This window comes from Fundulus heteroclitus, chromosome 7 (genome assembly GCF_011125445.2).
Source record: "Fundulus heteroclitus isolate FHET01 chromosome 7, MU-UCD_Fhet_4.1, whole genome shotgun sequence".
NCBI lineage: Eukaryota > Metazoa > Chordata > Actinopteri > Cyprinodontiformes > Fundulidae > Fundulus > Fundulus heteroclitus.
In genome coordinates, this window is record NC_046367.1 from 38387878 (window position 1) to 38409689 (window position 21812).

At 38.2% G+C, this 21812-nt stretch overlaps 1 protein-coding gene across 1 annotated transcript in view; it reads left to right on the top strand.

Annotated features, from left to right (window-relative positions):
- Positions 1-21812, top strand: part of adarb1b (adenosine deaminase RNA specific B1b) — a 208073-nt gene that overhangs the window by 71534 nt on the left and 114727 nt on the right. Inside the window, exon 2 of the mRNA XM_036139598.1 lies at positions 1043-1108. The gene's annotated coding sequence lies outside the window, so the exon portion shown is untranslated. The remainder of the gene's footprint in view (positions 1-1042; positions 1109-21812) is intronic.

Genomic DNA, 21812 nt, shown 5'->3' on the forward strand with positions numbered 1-21812 from the left:
GAGTCACGTTACTGATGTGAGCGGACAATGGGGCAGCATCTGCTTCCCTTTCCCACACCCCTCAGATATCGCGGCTTCCTGCTGTCACTCTCTGTCAGCGCCGTCGCGTTGTGATGTCGCCGGCGGTGCGTCGCGTTGCTTGCGGCAGGGTCACCGGGGTTCCTTCGCACAAACACCGGGCGATCCGTGGCGTCTTTCTGGTTGCCTGAGGAGAATTCTGGTCCCCATTTGTTCCATTTCTGCTTGATTTATTTATTTTCTTTGTCAAAATGCTAAACATGATGTTTTTGTTCTCAATACGTGAAGCTCGGCTCTGACTCGATCTGCATCAGGCATATTTATATTTGATGCAATGTTTTGGTGAAAATACCTTTTTAAAGCTTTGATTTCTGAGTATTTTACAATGCTGCACTGTAACTGCAACTGTGACCATAACTGTAATAATTAATGTGCAATAACCAAGGTGCAATAATCTATTTAATACACTGTCCTACAACCCGTGCAATAATCCTGATGTAGTGACTTCTGCTGCTATCACCACCTGAACATAAGTCAGTACACATGTATGTATGTATGTATGTATGTATGTATGTACAAATGTATACTATGTATATGCACATACATACGCGTAGGTGCGTATGTAAGTAGGCGCATAGATATATGTATATATTTAAGTATATAGATATGTTTATTTATATATATATATATATATATATATATATATATATATATATATATATATATATATATATATATATATATAGACCGCTAAGAATGTAAATGAGACATCATATGCCCATTCCTATTTCCTTTTTTGTATTTTTTGGTATTCTTTCTGATCCATTGTATATATGAAGATTCACTGTATATAATTGAATGCACCTTCCCTAACTCTGCACCTTCTTGTATGAGCCGATGTGACGAGTGAATTTCTCCATTGTGAGATCAATAAAGACTATCTTATCTTATCTTATCTTATCTTATCGTATTACTAAAATACCTGAGCATCCCTTTAATGATGTGCTCTCCCTTTTCTCTTTAGGTGCGGTGTAAAAAGGACAGAATTCAGAAGATAAAGTTGCTGGTTTCACGCTGAGTTCAAACTTCGGTAAGCTCTAACCTGTCACATTTCAAGCATTTGCTCTAAGACATTGTGACGTGATTTATATGGGGGGAGAGATTTCTGGCTGGATGTAGAAACCACAAAGTTGACTCTAATCCAGCTCATGTGAACAGAATGTAATTCATATCCCTCACGGAAGAGAAACTTCCATTTTTTGTATCTATTTAGAGACGTAATTTACTATATTCATACCTCTTGAACATTGTTAATTTTTGCACATTGCAACTACAAAAAAACATGTTTATTTTACTATGATGTTATAGGATGGATGAAAAGTAGCTCATATTTGTGAAGTGGAAGAAAAAGCAGCAGCATTATTTTCAAAATTTTCACAAACAAAAATGTGGAAAGTGTGGATGGATTTGTATCCAATCTCCCTGTAGCAACACTTCTTAGACCAGGAGTGTCAAACATATGGCCCGTGGGCTGGTTCTGGCCCGCCAAACAATTTATTCCGACCCGGTGGCTAAATACATTATCAGAATGATAAAACAATCATTTGAAAAAAAACATGCACTTTGTTTAATTGAAAATCTGCCGTTCCTATATTGTCCACGGGGGCGCTGTGTTTTAATCAGCAGATGATAGCACTGAGCTTCAGATGTGGAAAATTGATTTTAAATAATTTCTTAACTTTTATCTGTTTGATGTATTTTGTCATGCAGAACAGTGTTTTTAAGTTCCAAAAAATGTGAATAAATGTTTCTCAACATTGTACAATCACTGTGATCAGTTCTTATGGATAATGCACAAGTAAATGTTTAACTGAGTAAAAGTATTGTTGAAATTGCACATACTTTTCTTAAAAACGCTGAGGTTATTCATAATATATTGTGTAAAAGTGAAATTCATTTAATATAAAAATCAACAAAAAGTCCACTTTTATTAGTTCTATTTAATCTTTCAATGAGTTTACTCATGTGGCCCTCTTGAGATCAGATTAAGCTGAACGCGGCCCCTAAACCAAAATGAGTTTGACACCCCTGCCTTAGACATTTCACTTTTTTACGCCTCTAAAAGCTTTAAACTGCCACATAGTGACATTTCTGTCTGTTATTCTTTGCAAAATAACACAAGTTCAGTCAGGCTGGATGGAAAGTGTCTGTGAACATAATGTTTAACTCTTGTCACTGATTCTGAGCTGGATTATGGTCTGGACTTTGACTGGACCATTCTAGCCCATATTGTATTGCAGCGCTGGCTCTATGTTTGGTGTTGTGGTTCTGCTGGACCAGGAGAATCGGCCAGAGCATCCCCACAGCATGCTGCTGCCAGCACCGTGTCACTACGGTCAAGCTGATCTGCTGTGGTATTTTTCCAGTGTGTTTAAGTTTAGTCTCATCTAGCCAGAACATCTTGACAAGCAGGACTTCTTATGGCTTATTTTCAACAGTGGCGTCTTTTTTCCATTCTCTGCACGTCCTCCAGAGTTGCCACAGGCTGGTTGGCTGCTCCTCTAATTAATGCGCTCTCTGTCCAGCCTGTCGGTTTTGGTGGAGCGGCTTTGCAGGTTTACGCAGTCGGGCCATACTGTGGGATACTGCTCTCACTGCAAAAACGGAACTTGAAATAAGTAAAATGTTCTTAAAATGGGTGTATTTGCCCTTGATTTGAGCGGGTAAATAAGATGATTTGCCAATGGAATAAGATTTTTGCACTTAAAATAGGAACAATTCATCTCCATCATCTTATTTCAAGTGCAGGATGTCTAATTATCTTATTTTAGGGGTCAAAATACTCATCCATTGGCAAATAATCTTATTTACCTGCTCAAATCAAGGACAAATAAACTAACTTTAAGAACGTTTCACTTATTTTTAGGTCCATTTTTGCAGTGCTTAAACTCAACCTTGAAGCCACCTATCATTTCCCTTTCAGTCCGTAAAGATGCTCTACACTGTCTTGGTCTAGCACAGAAAATCTGAATAAACGACATAGAATCTTTGGCTGAAATGTGACAAAGTTAAAGGGGCACTATAGGCATCAGACGCCAACACTCATCTCCTCTCAGTGTTCAGTCTGCTGAATGGATGCAGTTTACGCTCCCTTTTTTCATGCTTTGTGTCTCTGAGTGGAACGACTCGTCTCACATTGAGTCTCCCCACCGGTGTGGCTATTTTTAGGAGCGGCTCAACTATCAGGGGATGCTGCAGACCCCCCCCCCCCCCCCCCCCCCCCTCCACACACACCTACCCCTGTTTGTCTTATTTTCCCCATCTCCTCCATGTGCCAATGTGTCAAAACATTTGCTCGTTTTTCTCTCAATGTTTAAACGTGAAGGAGGGATGGAAATAAATGTCTTTGCACTGCATAAAAAAAAACTGACCACTTGTCATTTTGTGACAAACCTGGTCATAAAAAAAGAAAAAGCTAAAAGAAGGAATTTATACTTTTGTGTCTGAGAAGTTTTAAAAGTGTGAGGAAGTAAAGCTGAGGATAGTGTTTGCTGTTAGTTTAAAGGTATACTATGCAACCGGGGTTGATTTTCCAGCGAGGTTCCCCCCAGAGGGCGAAAGTAAAAGTGCACTGTGGTAAAGATGCTCAGCTGTTCTGGTTCCTCCGTCAAGCCAGGCGCGGTTGTTTTGAGCTTAGCAGACAGGCGAACGCAACGAAAAGTGGAAAAAATGGCAGTACAAACAATGACTAACATAGTGAAGGTATGAACATCAAGCTTCCCGCAGCGAGCGGCCGCCGCCGCCGCCTCGCCAGTTTTATTATTATTATTTTTTTATTTTTTTTATGTTGGCAAGACGCTACCGCCACCGCCTCGCCAAGCCGCAGCCGCCGCCGCGGCCGCCTCGCCAAGCCGCGGCCGCCGCCGCCTCGCCAGTTTTATTATTATTATTATTATTATTATTGTTATTATTGTTATTATTGTTATTATTATATATATATATATATATATATATATATATATATTTTTTTTTTTTTTATGTTGGCGAGACGCTACAGCCACCGCCTCGCCAAGCCGCCACGGTAGCGTCTCGCCAACATAAAAAAAACAACAAATAATTTAATAATAATAATAATAAAAAACTCGATATGCTTGCATGTTTATTTGACGTTAACACGCGGTTCTTTGTTGTTGCTTTCGCGCGTGCATATAGTGAATGGCAGGGCAAAAACACATGGAGTTCTCGCCGTAAAGCGAGACTTCTGTGTGTGCGGGCCGTGAGCTCTTGCAATTGCAAGTGCGGTATTTCCCCCACAGACCCCCAGGGCGGCCGAGAAAACCTTTGTTCAACCTGAAATGACTCATTTAATCATCCAAAACGGTATGGAACACATTAATTAACTGAAAAATGTTGCATAGTATGCCTTTAAAGCTGTAAGGTAAGAAGCTTCTGGATGTTGGTTTTAAGCATTCAGTCAATCAGTTTCTTCTGGTTCTCCACCTGCTTTTTCACCAGGTTGTCTGTGGGGTTAAGAATTGGGTCCAGATTTTTATTGTTTTGGTCTTTGAGTCACTTAACGACTTCCTCTTTGGACTTAGCGCCCCTTCATGCTGAAAAATAATCAGATCATCACCAAGCTGTTCCTGGATTTGTGGAAGAATTTGCTCTTCGACTATGTTTTGATCCCATTTTGTATCCATGGCTGTGTTGTCGGGCAGAAGTGTGACTAAGCCCACCCCCTTGGACAAGAAGCAACCCCACACATGGATTATATCAGGAAGCATCGCTGTTAACACAACACAGGACTCATGGTAGCTTTTCTTTTTTTTTTTTTTTTTTGGACAAATGATTCTCCAGATGTCCCAAACAATCAGAAGGAGGATTCATCAGAGAAAATAACTTCAAGCAGCAATCTACAAGCTGTCCATCCCTGTTCTTCCTGCAGAATCTCCCTTTATTCGTGATGCTGCCCTTATCCGCTAAAGGCCGTTCTTCCAAAGTGTTCAACTCACTGTGCAAAAAAGATGCTTCTTGCTCATGTTTAGTAAAATCATCATTTAGTTTTCTTCTAGAAAAACTAGTAGTATTTTATTTTAATATTCAGAGTAGCAAATATGCTGGAAATGAACAGAAATAGGCCTCAGTTCAGCAAAGCTGCTTCTTTTTCACCCTTTTATTCTAAATGTCATAATAATACCGACATTAGCTCACCAATAACTTGTCTTCATTAACAATTTTGTATTTTGTATGACATTATCTGGTTTAAATTGTACATTTTATCATAGATTGTATATCCTAACTTAGTTAAATGTGAAATAAAACTGGATGAAGTGAAACATTTCTGGTCAGCTGCACGAAGTCCGCACATTATATCCAAATCTAATTTACTTATAAATATTATTTTTTTAAAAGCAAAAAAGATTAGAGAGATAAAAGTTAAGAGATTAAGCGAAGACGTAAAACAGAAAATAAAACACAGAACAGAGACAATTAGAAAAGCATGTTAACTCTCACTGGGCTGAATGCTGTTGAATAAATAAAAAAAAATAAAAAAAATACTTGAAGCAGACAGCTTTCAAAGGCAACTTGTTCCACAAAGCCACAGAAGGTTTAATCTCCTTTAAGTTTCCATCTAGTTTTTTGTCCCTAGTTTTTAGGACAACTAAAAGCAGCTGGTTGGCCTGCAAAGGAAAATAAAGATAGAGTAAAACAGAGAGGTGAGGAGGAGCAAATTAACACATCCAGGCCTCGGTGTTCAATCAAACTCGCATCCAAATGTTTCTCTAAACACTCAGGGTGAGACGAAGCAGCCAGACTTCACAAGGGATCCGTCGGCTTCACAGAAAGCCGACTTGGCGTTGTCTCTGGTGTCGTCTCTCCAGCCGCTCGTCATGCATGGCGCTGACGCTGCTGCCGTTCATAAACAAACTTACAGAAAACCCAAACCGCCGTTTATCTTTGCCTACCTCAAAGTACCGCCGTACAAAAACAACACTCCGGAGTTTGAGAAACTTTCAAAAACCATTTTAACGTGGATCATTTGACGGTGAATCGGACGCTTTATCTGCTGCGTTGGTCTTGACCCGGTAGCTCAGACAGCGCCAAACATGAGTTGATGTATGAATACAGCCAGGAGCTTCTTTTTCTACATAGATAAATCAATCAATTGCCTAACGAAGATGCATCGCTGGGCAAGCTCTGCACTGGTGGCAACAGGAGCCTGTAGTGCTTCCTCCAGAAGCCTTTTTCACCACAACCAAACCTCTTATCTGGAAGTTGTTGATGATTGTAGCAGCTGATCTATAATCTTCACTGGTCTCCTTAAATGTGCTGCTCCACTGTGGAGTTAAGCATTAGTTGCTATTTTTTTTTTTACTTTAGCTACTAAAGATTGTGCTCATCAACCCTCTCTGCACATTAATACTGAATTTTCTCCTCAAATACAGAATCCCAGAGGCTTGAAAAACACATTTAAAGTGGCCATGCCTGGACAAAGCTACCGCAAGACGAGGCTTTCGTGTCATAAAGGCTGCAGCCGAGTTGTTATTTTGGAAAGTTTCTGAAGCCTCGTTGGGACTTGATTCATGTTCGAGACTCAACACTGAAAGGCCTCCAGGCTTATCGTTGCTTTATCACTTGAGGACAATAAAGCAACGTTTTCCTTTGGTTTAATAAAGTAGTCCCTGTTTGTGCTGGGAGCCGGCGATGGCTCAGATGCAGCTGATGTTATTGACAGAAGGAGACGTTTATTGCGCTTCTCCTAAACGGTCCCATTGGTCCCGCTGGGCGGTGCGGGCAGTGAGCTGACAGGCAGAGGAGGGCGCCCGCCTTGAGGAGGTCGTGCTGAGCGCTCCTGTGATTCCTCCCCTGCTGTCTCTTTTATTTCTCCCTGAGCAAAGGTGGAATAAAAAAAAAAAAAAAGAGATTTAAACAAAGGTCATAAAAGATTGTCATGCAAAAAAAGGGCTAAAAACACCACAACAATATCCGCACTAACACAGTTTGGTGGCACACACACATTTTTGCTCACATCTGCGTGCTTGCAGACACTCAGGTCCCAGCTGCTGTTGTTCTTGAACAATGCCAGCGCCCCGTTCTGTGTGGGTTTTTTATGGCAGCAAAGTTCCTGCTGCCTGCGTTGATGAGGAGTCCTCATGGCCTCCAGCCTGCACCTCTCCTCCATTATTCTAATGAATATTTAGTGCACCGTCGGCAGGATGGCCACAACTCATCCTGCTAAAAGTACGACGAGCCGCTTGGAGCTTAGTAGGACGAGCGTTTGACAGCCCTTAACACTGCAGTGGCGTATTTTTATGGACTTTCAGTCGGCTGGGGGCGTGCCGAGTGACCGGATCGCAGGATAGAGCAAGAGAAGATGGACACGTTTCACATTTTAATGTCATAAATACACAGGAACGGAAAATTACAGAGAAAAATAGCAATGTACAGTGCATTTGTTGCTGTATTTTTGTTTGTAAATGGTTTTTTAAATGGACTAACTTCATTGTTTTAAAAGACACATGGAAAATAAAGAAACAGCAGGACAGTTTCATTTCTTTTAGGCTGTTTTTTTCTTAAAAGCATTTCTACCTTTCAGAACAAAATTAAGTGAGTTGTGTCTTTCCGTCCTCGTTGAGATTGTTGTCATTAATCTATGGAGCTTTTATTATCCATTTAAATAGTACACAACTCAACGTTTACTGCATTTTTGCACATATTATTTGCACTCCACGATACTTTTGCATACAAATGCCTTTTTGCACCAGTATTTTTGCACATAAACAATGGTTGAACATTCTCTGCACACTGTTGTTCTCCTGCACTGTTACATCTGATCACTGCTGCACTTTATATTGTATTGTAATGCTGCCTTATTCCACCTGCAATCCCATTACACTGTAATAAGCTGAATGCAACGAAATTCCGTTCTGTATGCACTCTGTACACACAAAGTGACAATAAAGTTGTCTAAGTCTAAGCACTCTGACATGCACAGTTATCAAATTCCCCTAAACAACACATAAGACACAGAATACGTCTTTGCTAAACTACAGAAAATAACAAACAAAGCAGTATTTTACGAGTTTGTCTTCCAAGTTCCCAGGATGGACTTGCACAAGGTTCTAATTATGGTTAAAGCGTTACTGAATAAATAACATTTTTAGGTCTTTAAATGTAAAAAGGTTGTATCGGGAGCCAGAAATACTGTTCATGTCTGGCGCACATGTGCACATTCAGAATAACTTGAACCCAACAAGCGTTTATATGCACGTTGATCGGATTATCAATCTGCATAAACCACCCCTCTCATCTGAAATACAATTTCATTCAGATTGAGCTTCATCTGATCACAATATTCTGATTGGCTTGTTTACATGACGCATTTTTATTCCGATCGTCTGTTTATTCTGATTACTGTTTATTCTGATTACTGTTGTCCCTGTAAACGTAGCTAATGTTTAATTTTTCTCCATCTCTGTCTGTTTTACAACTTCGTTTAATCAAAATGAAATTTTTGTTACAAGTGGAATCAAAAGTTTAGACATAGTTCAGAGAAAACAGGTTGGAAAACCTTAAGCTCTGCCTAAACACTGTTGGAAATAAAGGATATGGGTTGAACTTCTGGTAACAATCCACCTTCATGTTGCCGTTAATTGGCACTTGGTATTAAGTATTCGGATTTAAATTCTTACGGACACTGTTACAGCTGCATGGCATCAGTATTTTTGAGGGTATTTCAGTGTGGGTGTTGTGTGCAGTAATACTCCCATTTTTATACACATACATTATATTCTTTTCTTGGTGCAGGAAGAACGCTGCCAGAGAAGATTTAATCGCCTTGCCAAAAGTAACTAGGCTGGCCATATTTCACCACTCTCATGTCCTTGGAGGGTTTTCTGTACATCTGAGAAGTGCAGCAGTGAAAAGTGGGACCTGCTAGAAGAGTGACCTCAGGGCCAGCAGCTGGGAACCATATTTCAGGGTGGAGTGTTGTTGTGCAGACGTCATAGGAAGACCTTGACGTAGCATTTTCTTTTTTATTAGGAGGGTTTGCGTCGCCGCAGGGTGAGTCAGACTCATCACCTTATTTCAGTATACAGTAAATGTACTGTGAGGCTAAAGCTGATGCTATAAGGCGTCTGCTTTCCCTCTGTCTGGTTAGCTAAGGTATAGTTGTTTGTGTGGTAGTTTTCTCCTACTTGGTGATTTTCATTGATTGCAAAAGACTTCAGAGGAGTTGTGTTTCTATTGAAGTTCAAACCTGAATAAAACATGGTTTTACTGCCAAACTGGAGCAAGCATAATGTAGGTGATTAAGATTTTAATTGACCCTCAGCATGAAAGTCTAATGCTAACTGAGCGTATTTTGGTATGTGCCCGTTTTCACTTTAAAGTCTTGTATTCGTGCTGAAGCACCTGTGGTCTTCTGTCTTCAGCAGACCCGTTTGATTGAAGCTGCTATTGATATCCTGTTGTTTCATTTTAACCTGTATTTTTGAAGATAAAACGGCTTTCCTGGCTGTCGTGAATGTGAGGTTGCGGGTTTTAAGAGGATGGCAATACAGTAAAAGCTTTGTTTCCATGCAGGAACTGACTAGAGGACTTGATAAATGGATGGAAAGTCTAACTCTGAGGATGTATAAAGGAAATTACAGAGCAAACAATGTGTTTTAGAACATAAAGGAGCCGTTTGCCATGGGACCCTTTATCCTAACTATGAGTCAATTTCTACATGCCTTGGGGACGTTTCAAATCTGCTTTTAGAAGAGATGATTTAAAGTAATTTTTTGTCATTACTCACAGTCTACTCTAAGGAAATGTGGCTATGTATGTCAGTCCGGTAAATGACATCAACTCAGGGGGTGCCTCATAGTTATTTCAGGTTTATCAGGGTCTCTTTTCACATCTATTTTATTAGAGTCAAGTGGCTGAAATAGGGATCAGAACAAGGATCGATTTAAATATTGTGTAAAATTTAAATCTTCAGAGAATAATGAACATTTAAGTTTAAATGTGTGAAAGATTTTAGCATATTTATGGTTATAAAAAACGTTTTCTGTTGCGCCCCCCTTTGAAGAAGGAAAATATTTTACGCCCCCACCCCATCCCGACAAAATTGGTCAAACGTACTTTTATCATTTTGTGTTAATGCATTAAGACTTAATTTTTGGGTTAATTTATAACATAATAATGGTTTCTAACAACTAGACTGTTTCAATATTGCAACACTTTTTTGACTGTATTGTTAACAACAACATAAATGGCTTTTAACCCGACTCGTACCTGCATTCAACTTTTAACTAGCTATGGACCTCATGTGGCAAAAATAATATCAAGCAATTAACATGAAAGATAAACTTCAGTTGCATTGAGTTTTGTGCATTTTTAGGAGTTTATTAATAGTATTCATCATATTACTGATACAGGTACATACCAAACAACAGGGGGCGCTGTTGTCATATTTAGAAGGCCTGTATTTTCTGGACAAAAAGGCAAGGCTGTTCTTGCACTCCCCATGCAATACATTCACACCCCCTCCCCCGCTAATTAAGAATCACTGCTTTAACTGCAGTTTGCGGGGGAATTTAAGTTAAAAATAATTCATTTTGAAAAATTGGCAACTTTCGCCTGCCGTTGAGTTCTTTATCTCTAACCTATGACTGCTGTTCAGCCATCTTTATTGCAGTTGTTCATCCGAAACACCAGGGGCAGCACAGTTATAAAGCATTTGAGTCAATATTAAAGAATGGAGTTTTTGTTATGCGTCTCTCTGCAAACCTGCTGGATTTTATTCTGCCTCTTGATGTTGAACTGGTTGACCACATTGATCTAGATCCAGGGGTTGGCAGCCGATTCAGTGCAAAGAGACTTTGTTGCTCTTGCTTCTAGTGAATAAATTCCCAGAAGGACCGTTCGAAGTTTTACGGTTAAATTAAAGAATGAGAGTTGCATTTCTATTTTGGGGTCTTACAATAATGGAAATTCAACATTTTTACAATAAGCAAATCCACCACATCTTCTAAGCACCCTCCTTAAGTTATTAAAATGCTGAACTGAGCAGTTAAGACCTTGCTGTTATTAAGTAAAACTTATTTTATTAGTCTTTTATGTTCACTTAAATTCAAGATCCTAGTGACACAATGTTGTTTTTGTTGTTTTTGTTTGATATCAAAGTCACAATCAGTTGATTTGTTCAGACCCCTGTTCTAAACGAAGGAAGTAAAAAAAATAAAGAAAATGCCATGCCTTTCTTTTAATCAGACAAACATGCAAGACCCTTTTTATGCCACGGATTCATAATAATTTACATATCTAGGTTTTACAAAAGCCAGACTGTTGAGAGTGTTAAAATATTCCACGTTTACTTTATTGTTGAGCAGGAGACCAAAAACCATTTCACAAAATATTTCTTTCAATTTTATTTTTAAAAAAAAGTTGAATACTGTGCTAAAAGACTAAGAAAAATCTAGAAATTTTAAGTGAAAGTGTAGAAACCCTGATCTGATGTACACATAAATAAACAGAAATAGCTTTATTTAAGAAAAAGTTTGCAAGCAGCTGCTAGCGCTGATTATAGAAGGAGCAAAGCTGCTGATTCCTCTCAATTAAATAATTCAAAACACCAGCAGCACAAAATGGTGATGATTCAGTAAAGGACCGTGAGCATCTGGAATAAAGGCAGCTTGTTGGGTCTTTTTAGCCTACATGTAGGATTTTCAGTCTTTTAGACTAAAAAAGACAAATTAAAAATGTTACGCTAAAAGTTTGAAATGTGTAATTTGCCTGTTTTTACTTAAAATATATGCTGTTTAACATATATCTGTGTTAAATGTTAAATTGCTACTAAATAGTTATTTTTTATGCGTAGTCCAGTCAACATTGATTTTGGTCCTTTCACCTCATGCAGTTGTGGCCTTTGGTTCATTTTCTGCCTGTCTAAAAAAAAATTATGATTATTTCCTACAGGATCAGAGCATTTTTTCACTGTTTTCAGTTCAGTTCTTTTTCATGGCTTGGTGTGCTGATTATCGTTTAAAGATTTTCAGTGATTCTGCATTAGGAGTCCTGCTGTTTAGGGCGTGTGTGTGTGAAAACGATTATGAGGAAACCCACGTTCGCCTGTTTATGAATACTTGCCGTTTTGGCTCGCCTCTCCTCAGACGCTCTGACAGCGTATGTTCTCCGTGATCTTAAAGAACGCAGCGACTCAAAACACGACACAGCGATTAACATATATTTCTGAGTGAAATCCACACGGAGAGCACGTGGCATCCCTTCACGCTTTGCACTCACACCGCGTTTCTCACTTTCTCCTCTTATTCTCATCTTCACAAGCTGCCATCGTGTGCTTGCAAGTCGGCGTCCTCCTCTGCGACCAGACGGGAGACGGACGGGCCGCGTGTCTAACCCCACCGTTTGTTTTGGAAAGCTGCGAGTGGGAGCGGTGACCAGACTGAGGCAGGTCCGAAACAGAGCACACCCGGCCCTGCAGAGCCGGCCTGCTTTGTGTTTCTGTGACACGTGTTTTCCACCGTACGCGCCGCAGATAGGACTTTGTAGAGTGATTGAACTCCTTGTTGCCACTATGGAGGGGGTTCTTTACTCAAACATCAGCTCTGTGTACTTCTTGGATAAATATTGAGTTCAGTAATACGGTTGAGCGTCGACACGCTGTGTATGTAGTCTGTGTGGGTGTAATAATACAGATGTGGTGTTTTGATTAATCAGTATCTACTAGAGTGTGACTGTTTCTACATGTCTGTGGGTCATCTTGCTGCCAGTATTTTCTTAAGAGGGTAATATTTAGAGCCGACTGCTTGTACACGTTCCAGCCTACGTCGCTTTATTTCATGCAATAACATTCTCCAGTCATCTGTCGTTAATGTTCTCATTTTGCGTCCAAGAACCCAAACTTTGGATTTTTTTTCCCAAATGTTCTTCTGTTCAGTGTCCTTGAGGTTTTCTGAACAGTGTTTCTTTGGATTTTGGCTGATTTTTCCACACATTGTTGTCAAGTTCGTTCTTTAAGCTATTTAACTTTAACCTTTGAATCATTCAAGCATAAAAAAGGTCCCACATAGATGACACAGTATTGTTGAAATACAACAGAGCCAAAGGACCTGTTTTTAATTTGATCCTCAGAAACTTGGAGGCCAGACACAGTGACTTGAATGTTTACATGAACAAAAATTTCCTGATCAGATTAAAATGTATTCGGATGAAATAATCAGATTGTACCATTTATATGGGCACACAATCAATTAATCTGATCATAATGTGTGTGTTTATGCACCTGGCTTTATTCAGAATAGAACCACTCTGATATGCACAGTTATCACATTCCCCTAAAAAACCACAGAAGAAGAAGTACTTGTGTCTTTGCTAAACTACAAAAACAGCAAACAAGCAGTATTATATGAGTTAGTTTGGCTTCCGAGCGCCCAGGCTAGACTTGCACCAGGTTCTAATTATGCTTAAAAAATTATTTCAATCATAATTATATTGAAAGTATTTCCGCCACTCACCAACCCGGAAATACGTCACACTTGCATCAGGCGCACTCGGGTCAGTTCACCACATTCGTAATAACTTGAGCCTGACAAGTGTTTATTTGCATGCTGATCGGGTTATCAATCTGCATAAACCACCCGCTTCAATAGAATTACAGTTTCATTCTGATTGTCTCGTTTAAATTACGCGTTTTTATTCTGATCAGCCATTTATGCCGATTACTTTTGTCCATGTAAACGTAGCTGTTGATCCCGTTTTTCAGCCACATGGCTAAAAAATACCACTGTTTAGGTGTGTTTCCACTACGGGAACCCTTTCCATTTTATCGTGCTAGCTACTCTCTCCCTCAGCTTCCAATTTCAAACTAGTAGATTTTAATGGACACAGAACCATTTTACAAATGCAAGATTTTAATTCAGCCATCCGTGTTGAAGATCACCATATGTTACAATTTTAACTTTCAAATACGTTAATAGAATCTGGTTTTGTTAGGGAAAATCAAATGAATTAAATAAAGGCTGACAAAGCAAAGCACTTTTCAGGATTTAAACTTGTCATGTTACATTATTTTGCTGCCTATAGTGCCCAATTAGTGCCCAATTAAAATGGTCACGGTCCCTCAGGATTGTGTGTCGTTAGCAGACATGTTGTAGTTGCTGCTAGATTCAAAGTTACATATTTCTATGAATTGTGAGTTACTTTACATGTTAAAAGCTATAATTAAAAGCATGTTTTAAGCTATAATTACTGTGACAGGTTCATCTGTTATAGATTTACCGCTGAAAATCAAATCAGGGTGTTTATTTTAGTGACTGGATCTCCTTTCCTTTCTCCCCTGCAGACACTCAGCTGTCGGTATCAGCAGGTAATTCAAAATCCATTTTAGTTACACCTTTCCACCCAGTTTGGAGTGATGGTACTTTTTTATAAAACCGTAACTGCTTGGTCAGATTTCACTATTTTGAATTACGTTGAGGGTTGAGCTGTTGTGGTTGACAGAGATCTGGGTCCACAGATTGTAGCGACGTTCCTGCTGTAAGAGGATCTGCTCAGCGTCAGCAGACAGAGCCACAGCTGAAGCATACAAAAGGAACTGCCTCGGTAGTAGGGCTGTGCAAAACAATAAATAAGAAATTATCAGTTAATTAAAATTTGCAATTCACAAAAATACAATTATGGAGAATCAAGAATTTGATTTTTACCAATGCATTCTATTGGGCTTCCATGAAACAATATATTGTCAAAATACTCTAAAGAGGAAACTTTTTATTAATTATCTATTTATTTAGTTATTTAATATAATTTTCAATTAGTTATTTAACATAAGTTACACAAGTGAAGTGAAGCCTGTTCTTTGAAGTATACTCAAAACTTGCTCATTACGTAATACCACTAGCAAAATAAAAAAAACAATAAATAAATAAATAAATCATTTTGTGTTGTATTTTCATTTTTACAATATCAGGGCCTGCCGTCTTTATGAGCATTTTGAAAGCATTTTTCACATTGTATTTAGTTTCCCTTTGAATTCAGGTCAACTCCCAGATGAGATGGTTGAATTAAAAGTTTTTTAAAATGATTTCTATAAAAAAAAATGTATCAATATCTTTGTTTTGTTGATGAATTTAATTTGGTTAAAAAACTGAGAGTTAATTTTTACCCCATATTGTCCAGCCCTACTGAGAAAATAAGGCCTGGGGGACTTTTCTGATGTTATCCCAATGGGAAACAAAATAAAGTAGTAGAGCTGCTTAATACTAAAATTTAAAAGTTTCAACTGCAAGAAAAATTTTTTCATTATTTTTTTACTTTTTTTTAAGTTAATTTTTTTCCCAAGACAGTAGTCTAACAAATTGCTGTGCAGCAAAGAAAAAAAAATCTCACTCCTCAATCTGAAATTATTAGACAAAGTATAATTAAATTGCCTGTATTTTAGAAAATTTGCTGCAACTGACACTAAAAGGCAGACGGGATGGGATATTCAGTGTTCAATAGGAAATTCACCACGTCGATTTTCTTTTTGCTGTTTGTACAACAAAATCACAAACATTATATATCACTCACATTATCTGGTAGTTGCCTCTCTGTCATGTAGTTTCTGTTATGATTCTGTGGAAACATCACAACCACATCTCCCCCTGGCTTTGTAGAGGACCACAGGTCAGAACCTACTTCAGATCCGCTCGTTTGGATCTGACAGACAGTTAATGCACCAATTACAGTCAGGGCCGCTCATCCACTGCTACTGCTGCAAACGCTGTGGTAACAAAGAGCCATCAATCACGCCTAACCGTGGCTCCCGGTGTTATTCTCAGCCGTGCACACAGACACGCATGTTCAGAAAATAGCTAAGAAAATTTGAGATAGCATTAAATACCAAACTCAGGAGGATTGAGTAATGTTTGCACACATGGTCAATTATCTGGTTCCTTGTTTTTTTTTTTTTTACTGGCTCCTTGACTTCTTGTCAGGATCTCTAATCCAATTTTCATGATACAAAAAAAGGCCAATAAGAATATTTAACAAGGCAGATCGCCTACTAACAGTTTGTTTATTAACATAATAAATAGACCAGTGATTTCAGTGCTTTTCTGCTGCTCAAAAATATTCCAGTTTAAAGTTGATGTGCTTCCAGACCGTGTTAAGTTTTTATACCAGACACCCTTCCTGACGCCATCAGGATTTGAACCCATGGAGATTGTTCAGATTGCTATAATAATAATTGTATTATACTTTTTTCCATATGTGTAATATAGATATTCAGAACCTGTTCAAAAGAGACATTGGGAAAAGGATAGGTGAAATAAGCAATATTTTATTCTTCACCTTTTTGGTCCTGTTAAATTTACAAATGATCACATAATTAATTTTGTTTTCAGATCTTTTGTACCCTTTTTTGTATTACGTATGATTTCTGTTTTATATGTGGGTAACATATTAATCCCTCCGCCCATTCTGTGGCAATTAATCAAAATGACAAAAACAAAATGCAGGCTTTTGTCTTTTTTAGTCACAAAAAAAACAAAACAATTTTAAGTCCTAAAATCCTTCTTAATCATACAAACTTTCAACTTTTGTCTAAAATGGTGTGAATCAGTGCTAGATGCTATAATCTAGACCCTTTTTGGTTACAGAAGTTATGCTGTACTATTTGTGATTTGTTTTCCACTGAAATGATAAAGCTGCAAAGTTAAATTGGTATAATAAGATGCATCTATGGTAGGTTGGTGTTAAAATATCTTAGAAGACATATTAACATATGATGATCCTCTTGTACCTCCTTAGTTATGCTCATTTCATACCAGCGGGACGACTTAAATTTGTATCAATAACGTTTTATTTCATAGCCATGAGAGAGACTTTTCTTCACACTTTTACAGTCGAAAAGTAAAGTAAATATATATAGGATTGACACTGGCTTTAAGACTCCAATAAGTAATATTAATTCAGTGGTATTTGCTCAGAATTAATGATGTTTGATCAGGGGTCCTATAACTAATCCACAGTGAATGGAAGTACTATTCAAAACAAAGTTTGCAGAAATATATATATATAAAATTCTGTGATATTTGAACAGTACAAAGAATAACATCCCATGATTTAAATACAGAAGTACAAAATTGTAAAAGAGAAATGGAAGAATAAAGGGACTAAATTAAATTTGTTGGTACAAATTAGCTGGTGGCTCAATGCTACAACAACATCAACATCATCAATGCTTTGTCAAGATTAGTTGGGAATATCACAGTGAAAAAATGCAAATTTCCACAATAACTTCAGTAATTAAAGATACAAATCCATAGAGTATTTTAAACATGCACTTATGGATATAATTTTGGACTTTATCCTCCTACCAGAGACTAAATATATTAATAGTAGGGAGTTTACAAAATCTGCCTTGCATAAACAAAATAAAATTGTTATCATCCACCTTAGTTTGTTTCACCCCAATCTAACATCTAAAGCTTCAAGAATCGTGAAACCAATAAAAACTCAAAATTACAATGTAGCAGTAAAGCTATAAATGCTCCATGACAATGTACCCTGTTAACACTTTTTGATATAAATATGTTTATCCAATAAAGTGTTGGAACAGTCAGTTGTTAAAGTGAAAAGGAAGTTTTGAGGGAATACAATTAAACTTTAAGTCTTATAATTAACTGAGGAATAAAAAAAACATCTCTTTTCATAAATTAACAGCTTTATAAAGTAGCTATTTTGGGTTCAATAGCAGTCTAGAGGCTACAGAGGTGGCAGTTTACACGAACTCCGTTGCTTTGCCCACTAATCAGCTACCATACCGAGTCAAATCAGATTGTTGTGGTCTAAACCAATTTTCTTGGCAACCTCACCTCTGCCATGATTGCTTAAATTCCCCGGCAAGTGTAGCAACAGGGAAAAGTTATGATTTGATCCTACTCACCTTGATCAGATTACACAGTGGAATTAGTATAATTACAGCTGTCACTGATTAATGGGCAAGCTATAATTAGAGACGCAGCCATGAGGAAGTGTGTATTAGTGCATGTGTGATAAGGGAAAATGAATGTGTGTGTTTGAAATGTGTGTTATTTTAATCGACCCAAATAGCTTTAATCAACCTTTATTTTTAAAATACAATTATTTGTCAGGACTCATTGTTAAATTCAACAAATCAAGCTCGGACACCAAATATCCTTAATGAAGGGTGGGAAGACAGATGAGGGCCTTTGTAAAAAGATACCAAAAGTACAACAGAAGGTCATAAAGAAGAAGTAAGAGCTCAAAAGATGGACAAAACCAGTGTTTATCACACATCACAGAAAACAATAGCCACCAGACTTTGATTTACTGCTCATAATGACAAAGATGATAATAATTGTTGGTAATTCAGATTACAGAAACATAAACAGTGTCTAAGGATGGAAGGGTTGCCGTCGAGTTATGCATAACTACATTGCTGCCATAGTGTAATTCTGACTGTCTTCCCAGTTATACTTAAAACTCATGGAAGCAGGAGAGGAAAGGGACCAAGAATTGAGCTTTGTGGGACTCCATTCCTTTTTAGCATCCACATCTTTTACTATTTCAGTTATTTTCACATAATTTTCATTTAAATCATTTCAATCAAAAGTTAGTCTCTGTAAACCACATTTAGCAGCTTTCTGTCAATTTGTTCTGGTCGATACCTCAAATTATTACTGACTTTACCTCATGTTTGCCAGGGCTGTTTTGTGATTTCTAACCTATGCTTTTTAAACTTATGTATATGCAACTGTATTAAAGATAGAGTATGCAATTTTTCTGGACTTTTTCCAAGTCCCTTTTTGAATAACTGTGCATGCACAAGACCGTCTTACCTTCCTCTTCCGCATGAAAAAAATCTTCCAAATCCGCTCTGATCTTTTTTCTTTCTGCTGAGGTTTTCCTCTCATAAACATGAACGCAGTTTGCTTCTTGCGACTCTCAGTAATGTTCAAAGTCTACGGTAAGAGAAGCAGAGCTACAATGAACGGCTAACCGCAAAGCTAACCGGGAACATAAACACTAGAAGTGCGCAGCCAGCAAGTGGAAACTAACGTGCGTGTACATTGATGTTAAGTAAACTTGTCACAATGAATCTTCGGTGCGAAAAGTAGTGATTGGTCAGAGTTTTTACATACCTGTAGGTCCCACAGAGATTGATTTTTTTTAACCACCTTTTTCTCAATACATAATGTACTGACAACTTTCAGGATAAAAGGGCTTTACCCAGTATAACAAAATGTGTTTCTGAACAGAATTACCGACTAAAGCTTTAAATGTTTTTTATCCATTAAAAGCCATCATTGTTTCACTTAAAATGGACACACCTGCATCCTTTTATGGTACTCCATTCTTTCTATGATGATCTGTGAGGAATTTAGGATGATATTCCTGTAATAGTTGCAATGTGTCGTTGGCTTGATGTGAAGGTTGGGTCCAAAATGTGCATTATCAGCTAAAAGTTTGGACCAGGAGTCATTAATATTTAAACCAGCGGTTTGTTTCGGATAGTAACAAAAACTGTATTGTGTGCTGCAATTTTCTAAAAGTTGCACAGAATTTTAATCTCACCATCTATCTATGGCGTTCATTTCAAATTATATCATCTAATATAACCATATATAATCCATCCATCCATCCATCCGACCAACCAAACAACCAACCATCTAACCAACCAACCAATCAACCATCCATCTAACCAACCATCTAACCAACCAACCAATCAACCATCCATCTAACCAACCAACCAACCATCTAACCAACCATCCATCTAACCAACCAACCAACCAACCAATCAACCATCCATCTAACCAACCGACCAATCAACCAACCATCCATCTAACCAACCAACCAACCAACCAACCAATCAACCATCCATCTAACTAACCAACCAACCAACCATCTAACCAACCAACCATCTAACCAACCAACCAATCAACCATCCATCTAACCAACCAACCAACCAACCAACCATCTAACCAACCAACCAATCAACCATCCATCTAACCAACCAACCAACCAACCAACCAACCAACCATCTAACCAACCAACCAATCAACCATCCATCTAACCAACCATTGGTTTCTGGAGATTCTTCTCTTAAGGGCTTTGTATGCATTAGATTGTATAACAGGAAGAAGTGCTTTCCCTGCTGAATGTCACCGTATCTCATACAGTGACATCGAGGATTCCCAGTTGGCTCTTTTTCCACATGCTGTGTGTATCAACTTTGCTGCCAGACACCACTTATCCTGACTGATCATCTCGTTTGCAAACTTCTCTAAAGCCCAGCCTGACTTGGCCGTATCAGCCATAAAATGAGCAACTACCCAAAATCCTGGATAGATACTGCAAAGTCACTTCCTCTGACTTACACCTTATTAAGCATTTTCAGTCCAGATTCTGAGAGTTGCACTTGATGCTAAAATGAATCTCTGCCTCACTGAGGTGGCGCTTTATACCACCCAGTCGGATCGTATGGAGCTGAACTAAGGTAACAAGAAGCAAGGCGAAAAGGGAGCGATAAGAGACTGAGCTTTAGGGTTTCAAATATTAATAGCGTGTGTATCAGACACAGTGCATGCATGAGCACTCCAGGTTTTCTACAAGCTCAGCACCCCCCACCCCCCATACCGACCGCGACAAGGCAAACCTCTCAGTCTGTGAACAAAGTCAGTCGAGCAGAATGGAGTGGAGGCAAATGGACATGAGGGCCGAAATAGATTACCCAGATGCTGCTGCTGCCGTGTCGACAGCGCTGTGGTAGACCTCGTCTAGTCTGGGATTTTCCACCAGGGGCCTATCTGTTGATATGATCTTTTACCTCGAACGAAGATTAAAATCTAAAGTAAATATTTAGCGAGAGGCGAGGCAGGCTGAAGATATGTACTTATTGTGATTGAGCTAGATGTTATCGCTCTCATCGGTACATCTGACTTTTAGGAACAAAATGGATAGATTGTCATATATATATATATATATATATATATATATATATATATATATATATATAATATGAGAAAGCCATTCCTTGTTTTCTGCTCCCTCCCACGGTTCATATGAGTAGGACAGAAAAGCAGCAGCTTCTCTGTTTATCAGCTCCTTCGCCAAACGACAGAAATCCTCCTACAGTTGGCAAGAAAGAAATCTGGCTGATTTTTGTTTTTAGATGCATCACAAGCTAGCCCTGGCCTTTTGAAGGGATTTATTACCACACACAGCTACTTTATCACTTTTGGATAAGTTAGATGGGCCTGAATACTTGATGTTTAACCAAAGTGTCCGGAGCCTTTTTGGCACAAAAAAGCGATTAAATCAGGGAATGACATGTAGGTTTTTACTCAGGAAAATTATACTGGTCGGACCTGAGATGAATTGTTTTATACTACTTACAGACTCTAAAAAACACATATTTAAGATTTCTTTTCATCTTGAAGTTTACTTAGGAATAGCTAAAAACAGAGAATTTCCATCTATTCCCATTCTTAGACATATAGTAACATAGAGTATATGTTACAGATTTTTTAATTAAAGATTTAAAATATTTAAGCTCATCAAATAAAACAGCATATTAGCAGTGTGTAGGTTACCCACCTCTGTTGGTGGGTTACTGTGAATTTTTGACCAGAACTATTTCTAAACAACCAAATTTGTCTTTCTTGTGCACAAGAGAAGGAAGTGGAGGCTTTTTCTGGGCCAGCTGATGGTAATACGCAGCAACAAGTGGGAGAGGGGCGGCACTACATTACTTTATGAAATGACCCATGTTTCTTGTTTTT